Genomic DNA, 8226 nt, shown 5'->3' on the forward strand with positions numbered 1-8226 from the left:
ACCCTCAAACCTGCCCCAACCCCAGAAGATGCACAGGTTTCCCTTGGGGACGCTGTGGGTAATGGCAGGGTGATCCAGGGCCTGGAGGGGGTTCTGGGAGGAGTTTGTTCTTGGATCGAAATCATTTATTTTATTTACTATTATTGTTTTCCTTCCTTCCTTCCTTCCTTCCTTCCTTCCTTCCTTCCTTCCTTCCTTCCTTCCTTCCTTCCTTCCTTCCTTCCTTCCTTCCTTCCTTCCTTCTTTCCTCCCATCCTCCCATCCTCCCATCCTTCCTATATGGAAAGCCAGAGCCCTTTCTGTATGAGCCCACCAGCCTGCTATGCTGTTCAGGGCCGGCCCTGAGCTCTCCGCCACTCCTTACCGGGAAGGAAGCCTCCTGCTGCCCTCCAGTGGCAGGCGAGGTTGTGTGCAACAAGGAGAGCAAGAGAACTGGGCTTCTCTAGGTGCGGGTGGAGGCTGCCTGGAGGAGGGAGGGAGAAAATACAGCTTGGCTCTCCCACTGCTATTTGTAGCCCTGTGGATCTGGGAAATCTTGGGATTAGAAAATAATAGACTGAAATTGAAAGGCACAGGAAGGTTTTTGTTCATTCTGCTTTTATTTTTGAATAGATAACACATCTACATGATTCAAAAGATAAAAAAAGATGGTAGAGTGAAAAGGAAGTGTCTCCTCCACTTGTTCCCAGTTGACAAGTTCCCCTTCCTAGGGGCAGCTGTTGTCATGTTTCTTGTGTATCCTCCAGCAGAAAGCCTACACACATATAAATATTTTACAGGATCAGTTGCTTCCTCTATATGCTCTTCTGCATCTGGCTGCTTCACTTAGAAAACATATCATGGGATTTGTTACATAGCAATTCATCATAAGAGTGGCCTTGTTCTTTTGAACAGCTGCATAATATTCCGTTGTTATGCATCTCATAATTATTTGATCAGTTTCCTACTGATGAGGCTTTAGGTGGCTCCTAATCTTTTATAATCATATTGTTACAACAAATAACCTTGTACACACACCATTACGCTCAGGTATGAATGAATCATTTAGCTATTGCTGTATAACAACCAGCTTTTGTTATCATCGTTCCTATGAATCACTGGTGGCCCTGCTGATGGGGTAAGGCGGGGCTCATTTTGCCTTGCCTCTTTGCATCTAAATAAGAGGGCAGGTGTGCTGGGGACTAGCTCATTTTAGAAGAATGGACTCAGTCACATGTCTGACATTTGACTGGCTGTTGGCTGGGGTAAGAAGGGTGCCTGGGCCATGTCTCTCATCATACTGTGACTTGCAGGGCCTCTGGAAACTCCAAGACTGGTATCACATTTTTTCAGTCTGAGCAAGTCCTGGGCTAATCCAGATTCAAGGGGGAAATAGAAACCAGCTCTCCAGGGGAGGAGCGGCAAAGTCGCATTGCAAAGGGTATGATGTGGAGGACATGAACTATTGTGATCATTAAAAAAAATCTATTTACATGCTGTTTTTATTTTACAGTAGTTAGATTTACAAAAAAAAAGTTGCAAAGATGATACAGGGAGTTCCTATATACCCCTGTACCCAGTTTCCCCTATTGGTAATAGCTTATATTACTATGGCACATTTGTCATAACTAAAGAACCAATAGTGATGCATTACTATCAGCTAAACTCCATACTTTATTCAGATTTCATTAGTTCTTCCTCAATGTCTTGTTTCTGTTCCAGGATCCCATCCAGAATACCATAATATACTTAATCATCTTAGCTCCCTTAGTTCAGCTTCTCTTGGTTGTGACAGTTTCTCAGACATCCCTTGTATTCGATTCTTTGACAGTTTTGAGATATGTTGGTCAGGGTTTTTTTTTGTAGATGGTCCCTCAATTAGGGTTTGTTGGGTGTTTTTCCCATGTTTGAATGGCATTCTGGGTTTTGAGGAAGAAGACCATAGAAGTGAAGTGTCCTTTTCAATACAGGGCATCAAGAGAACGTGCTGTCGACATCATTTACCATTAAGGATGTTAACCTTAATCACCTAGTTAAGATAGTAGTTGCCAGATTTCGCCGCTGAAATGTTAGTTACTCTTTTTCTTCCCTTTCCATCTTGTTCTCTGTAAAAGGAAGTCACTGTGCACAGCCCACACTTAAGATGAAGAGTTACTCTCTGCCTCCTTAAGGGAACAGTACATAAGTTATTTGGCATTCTGTTATTTGTTTATTCAGTCACTTATTAGATCAATGTGGACTCATTGGTATTTGATTATACTTTGTACCATCATCTAATACTATGTTATCTGTTTTTTTGCTCACATTGTTCCAGTTTGGGCTATTACGATGAGTGTTGTGGCCTTTTGACCTACCCTCATCATTTTTTGCTTGTTTTTATTTTTGTTTTTGAGCACTTTCTTACTTCCTGGCACTGTAAAAGCATCCAAGTTCATCTATTTTATTTTCTGCGCCAGCTCTAGAATCAGCCATTTCTCCAAGGAGCCTGTTTCCTTTTGTTGGAGAATGGTATTAAAAATCAAGATCTGGGTGCTGAGTATGCCTGTTACAACTGGGGCCCATTCTCAGTGGGTGCCGTGTGCACATACACACACACACACACACACACACACACTAACCTATATATACAAATCACTGTGACTATTTCTATATCTATCCATTAGTATCTATACTAAGCTAAACATGAATTCATGCTAATGGCTCCAACTCACATCCATTCATAGTGTTCATTCTATCTTTCTCCCCTTGCTTATCTATAATCCCCCACTTCAACAGTGAGACGCCTGCTCCCACCATCTGGTGCCCTAATTTATGTAATTGTTCAATTCTAGCACACATGCACAAGAGTTTCAGAATTATCAACCCATACTCCTGTGAGGAGTAACTTTGCAACTAGAGTACAGTGCTTATGGACAGTTCTTTGGTCTTTAGTCTTGTTTCCAGTTATTCCTAAGTTATTTAGATCTGCACATCATGCAGTGAGACTATGTCATACCTTTGTAATATAGTTAAATTCTTTTATAAGACCCACCTACATTAGGATTCACTTTGATTCTTATTCTGTAAAGTTCTATGAGTTTTGACATAGATAGTCATGTATCCACTACTATAGTGCCATGCAGAATGGTTTCATGGCAATAAAATATCCACGGTGCTTTACCTAATCAACTGTCTCCCTCTCTTTAAAACCCTGGCTGCTACTGGTCTCTTTGATCTCTATAGTTTTGTCTTTTTGTTAATCATATAAATGGACTCAAACAGTATGTAACCTTTGGAGACTGACTTCTTTCATTTGGCAATATGCATTTAAGATTCATCCATACTGTTGTATGGCTTAACAGTTGGTTTCTTTTGATCATTGAATACTATTCTATAGTATAGATGTACCACTGTTATCCATTCTATCCATCCACCTATTAAAGGACATCTTAGCTGTTTCAGGCTTTATTAGGAATATAAGGCTGCTATAAATATTTGATGCAGTGGATGCATGACTATCCATTTTGTGTAGATTTTTTTGTGTAAGCGTACTATTTCTAATCAATTGGGTAAATTGCTGGGTTTTCTAATAAATCTATGATTAGCTTCATAAGAAACTGCCAAAGTGTTTTCTAAAGTACTGTGCCATCTTGCATTCCCAACAGCAATGAATAAGAGTTTCGGCTCTGCTGCATCTTCATCCGCACTTGGTTTTGCCAATTTTTGGTGGTGAGGGAGTGGAATATGTCCATTTTAATAGGCATGTAGTTGTTGTTTTCGTTTGCATTTTCTTTTAATTTGCATTTCCCCGAAGAGAAATGACACTGCGAATCCTTTCTTTTTTTTTTTTTTTTTTTTTATGATAGTCACAGAGAGAGAGAGAGGCAGAGACACAGGCAGAGGGAGAAGCAGGCTCCATGCACCGGGAGCCCGATGTGGGATTCGATCCCGGGTCTCCAGGATCGCGCCCTGGGCCAAAGGCAGGCGCCAAACCGCTGCGCCACCCAGGGATCCCTGCGAATCCTTTCATATGCTTATTTGCCACCTGTGTATCTTGGTGAGGTGTCTGTTCATATCTTTTGCCCATTTTAAAATTGGGCTGTTTGTTTTCTTCTTGGTGAGGTTTAGAAGTTTTGTGCATCTTCTGGATATAATCTTTTATCAGAGATGTGATTTGTAAATATTTACTCCCATTCTGTGGCCTGTCTTTTCATCCTCTTAACAGTGCATTTTACAGAGCAAAAGCTTAACAAAGTCCAACTTAGCAATTTTTTTTCTCTCATAAATTATAGTTTTGGCATTATATCTAAAAACTCACTACCAAACCCAAAGTCAAACAGACTTTCTCCTATTTTCTTCTAGACTTTTATTGTTTTATGCTTTATATTTAGGTCTATGATCTATTTGAGTTCCCTTTAGTTACTTTTCATGTAAGGTATAAGCTCTACACCAAAGATCTTTTTCTTTTATGCATATGACATCTAATTGTTCCACAGCACTGGTTGTTAAAAGACCGTCTTTTCTCCATATAATTTTAGTATTCTAATATTTATTAAGACTTTTTATGGCCTAACATATGGAACCCTGAAAAAAGTTTTTCTTCTCTTATTTTTCTTTTATTAGATTTTATTTATTTATTTGAGAGCGAGAGAGAGAGAGAACAAGTGGTGGGGAGGGGCAGAGGGAGAGAGAGAGAAGCAGACTCCCTGTTGAGTAAGAAGTCTGATGTGGAGCTTGATCCCAGGACCTGGAGATCATGACCTGAACCAAAGGCAGATGTTTAACTGCATGAACCACCCAGGTGTTCCCTGGAGAATATTTTCCCATTAGAATCTTTAACATTATAGTTGTAGTTACTTTAAATTCCCTGTCTGATCATTCCAACATCAGTGTCATATCTGAGTCTGCCTCTCATATCTGTTTTGTCTCTGCAGTCTGCATTTTTTTCTTGCCTTTGAGATGGGAAGATTATCCTGGATTATCCAGGATGTGTGCAATCACATCCATTCATGAATCACACAGAAGAGGAAAAAGTGATGTGACAATGGAGAAAACAAATAGAGTGACTCAACCACGAGCCAAGGAATGGCAGCTCCCGCCAGAAGCTGGAAGATACAAGGAAGAGATTCTCCCCTAGAGCCTTGAGGGGGAGGCAGGCCTGATGACATTTTGATTTCAGCCCAGTGATAGTAACAATGGATTTCTGGCTTCCGAGACAGTAGGGAAATACTTTTCTGTTGTTTTAAGCCACTAAGCTTGTGGTAATTCATTATAGCAGCCTCAGGAAACTAATACAAGCATGCTTTGTAAATTTTTGTTGAAAGCTGGACATGTTGTATAGGATAATAAATACTAAGGGAGACAGACCTTTGGTGTGAGGATTGGTGTTAATCTTTCTAGGAGTTGCACTCAATGCTTGTTGTAGCTCCAGACACCGGAGGTTCTAAGTTCCTCTGTATCCATGTTCTTTTTCGTTTTTGGCTCTGGAATTTCCCTTTGTACCTTCCTCAGAAAAAAATGTGGTTTACAGCCATTTTGGCTGTAATTCACTGTTATTATATTGGAGCTTTACTGGTATGATGGTAGAGCTGGGTGGAGGGTGGGCATTTCTAACCTTCTAATGAAGTTTCAGGGTTTTAGTAGAGTTCCTCTTATCTGAGGGATGTGGCCTTTTGGAAGTATTTCTGTTCCTCCTTCCAAGGTTGAGCTCTCCTCCCCCTGCTTTGGATCCCTCCTCTGGCTACAACAGCCCAGCCTATTTAGTATATTGTCATATATATATATATATATATATATATATATATATATATATCCTCCCACTCCCCCAGCCCCTGGCTGGGGGATGAAACAGGAAGTCTGGAGGGGGTTAGAATCATGCAGAGTTCCTTTTGCCTTAGCTACGTTCAGAGCTGGACTCTGAAGTGCCCTTTGGCAAAGTCCTATCCACCAGAGTTGAAGAGGAAGGTTCTAGGAGGGCCTCACCGTAGCCACTCTGCCTCTCCCTGTCAGAGCCACATGGGGAGCTCTATCAGATTCTCCCCATTGGAACTTGTTGAGGTTCCTGAGGGAAAAAAATCTGTAAACCTAAGAGGTCTTCTCCACTGCCCATGACCAGGACGCCCCCGGGGCTTTTTTTTTAATTAGATTTTTAATTTATTCATGACAGACAGAGAGGCAGAGACACAGGCAGAGGGAGAAGCAGGCTCCATGCAGGGAGCCCGACGTGGGACTCAATCCCAGGTCTCCAGGATCACACCCCAGGCCGAAGGTGGCTCTAAACCTCTGGGCCACTGGGGCTGCCACCCGCCCCCCCCCCCCTCCCCGGGGCTTCTGTATGTTATGCTGGTGTCCAAATTGTCTTCAGCAATTCATCAAGAATTACTGCCTAAGCATTCCCACCAACTTTTGGCATTGCTATAGCTAAGCCAGTCCGGGTTGATACATCTTTTTGGATGCACCTGACTCCACAGACTCTGGGGTAGCCGTTTGCCTTGTGACCTCAGTTTCCTGGTGAATTCAAGAAAAGTCATGTGTTTTTCAGTTCACCCAACTTTTTCTTATTGTTAAGACAGAAGTAATGGCTTTTAAGCTCTTTACGTGTCAGAGTTGAAACCAGAAGTCCCTATTATGGCCATTTTTTCTATCAATCTACCACTGCAAGTAAGAAATATTAAGGGTCACAAAACCATAGGACTATAATCTTGGGATCATAAAGACTTTGGCATGTAGACTTAGAGTTTTGCACCTGGAGAATCATAAATTCTAAGAGTAAAAATTCCCCAGATTAAAAATTACCATGGGTTCTCCACTGCTTACAGGGTGACGTGACATAAAATGTTTCTAATTATCTGACCCGTCTCATCTCTCCAGCCTCATTTCTCATCACCCATTTTGCCTCTCACTCAAATCCTGCCCCGCTGCCACTTCCCACCAGAAGACAAACTCAAAATCACACTCAGGGTTCCAGTCATGTACTGAACTAAATGAGACTCTCATGCACCTAGAACATTACCTGCAACATGGTGACCACTCAATAGTTATATGTTAATCTAAGTAATGAATAAAATTATAAACCTTTTATCACAGCATGTAGCACATGGAAGTATTAACAGTGGCCAATCTCTATCATGCACCTGATTTGTGCCTGATGCTCTTCAAAGCACTTAACATGTAATGATTCATTTTCGTAGCCTTAGGTGGTAGATACTATTATTATTTCCATTTTAAAGATGAGGCACAGAGAGGTGAGTAACTTGCCCAAGGTCACCCAGAGAGATGGTAAGTGTCAAAGCTGGGATTTGAACCGAGGGAAACCTCATCAATGGGTTATAATCAGCGTGAAGCTCCTACTGTTGTGCTAAATGCTAGACGAATTACATATGGGATTTCTAATCTAATGCTAACCGTCTCCCACCCCATGAAGAAATGGAGGCCCAGAGAGGTTAGGCGACTTGCCCAGGGTCACACAGCTAGTAAAAGCTGGAACTAAAGTTCATACCAGGTCTGCCTGCTTTAAAATCCCACCATTTCCTATTCTCAGCATGGTTCCTGGCTGTCTCCTGAGGAAAGGAATGCCTCTTCCACCTTGTCTAGCCATCTCATCATTCTACTCTTCCTTCAAGATTGGTTAAGGGTCCCTTCTGCTGTCACACTCTCCCTGACTCTCTCTAACCAATGCCAGCTGCTAATCAGATCCTCCTCCTTGAACTTCCACACCCCCGACTTGTACCCCTAGGTGGTCTTGGGTGCAAATTAGAGCTCTGCTGAGTGTCCTTGATTACTCCTTTGTGTGACCATTTGAGTCTTGATTTTTTTTTTCCCTCATCTGCAGAATGGTGCTGAGAAAAGCATTCCACTCATAGGTTTGGGTGAAATATGCACACATTTTGGCCAAGTGCTTACTGAACCACTTACTACACTATATATAATGATCTGTTTAAATGTCTGTCTCCATCACTTGACTTGAGAGCAGGGACTGATTCTGATCTATCTCCATGCCTCTAGCACCTAGCATGGCTTATAAGAGCTATTAAATAAATGTGAAGTAAATGAATGAAAAATAAATAAGTGAATCTTGGATTTCCAGCCTCATAATTTCATACATAAAATCTAAGAATCTTTCCTCACATGACTGCAAAGTTGGGGGGTTCTTGGAGAAGAACTTCTTGAGACTTTCAATCTTTCTGACTAGCACCCATGGTAAGTAATGCACTTTAGGTCGCCATCCAGTGCGAATACACACACACACACACACACATACACACATGC

The 8226-nt window shown here is 41.6% G+C and overlaps 1 long non-coding RNA gene across 4 annotated transcripts in view; it reads left to right on the forward strand.

The window, feature by feature from the left end:
- Positions 1-5325, forward strand: part of LOC102156897 — a 78864-nt gene extending 73539 nt beyond the window's left edge. For all 4 annotated transcript variants that reach the window (XR_005377693.1, XR_005377690.1, XR_005377692.1 and 1 more), the window contains one exon: positions 4893-5325. This is a non-coding gene — a long non-coding RNA (uncharacterized LOC102156897). The remainder of the gene's footprint in view (positions 1-4892) is intronic.
- Positions 5326-8226: the final 2901 nt, after the last annotated feature.

Source organism: Canis lupus, chromosome 24 (assembly GCF_011100685.1).
Source record: "Canis lupus familiaris isolate Mischka breed German Shepherd chromosome 24, alternate assembly UU_Cfam_GSD_1.0, whole genome shotgun sequence".
NCBI lineage: Eukaryota > Metazoa > Chordata > Mammalia > Carnivora > Canidae > Canis > Canis lupus.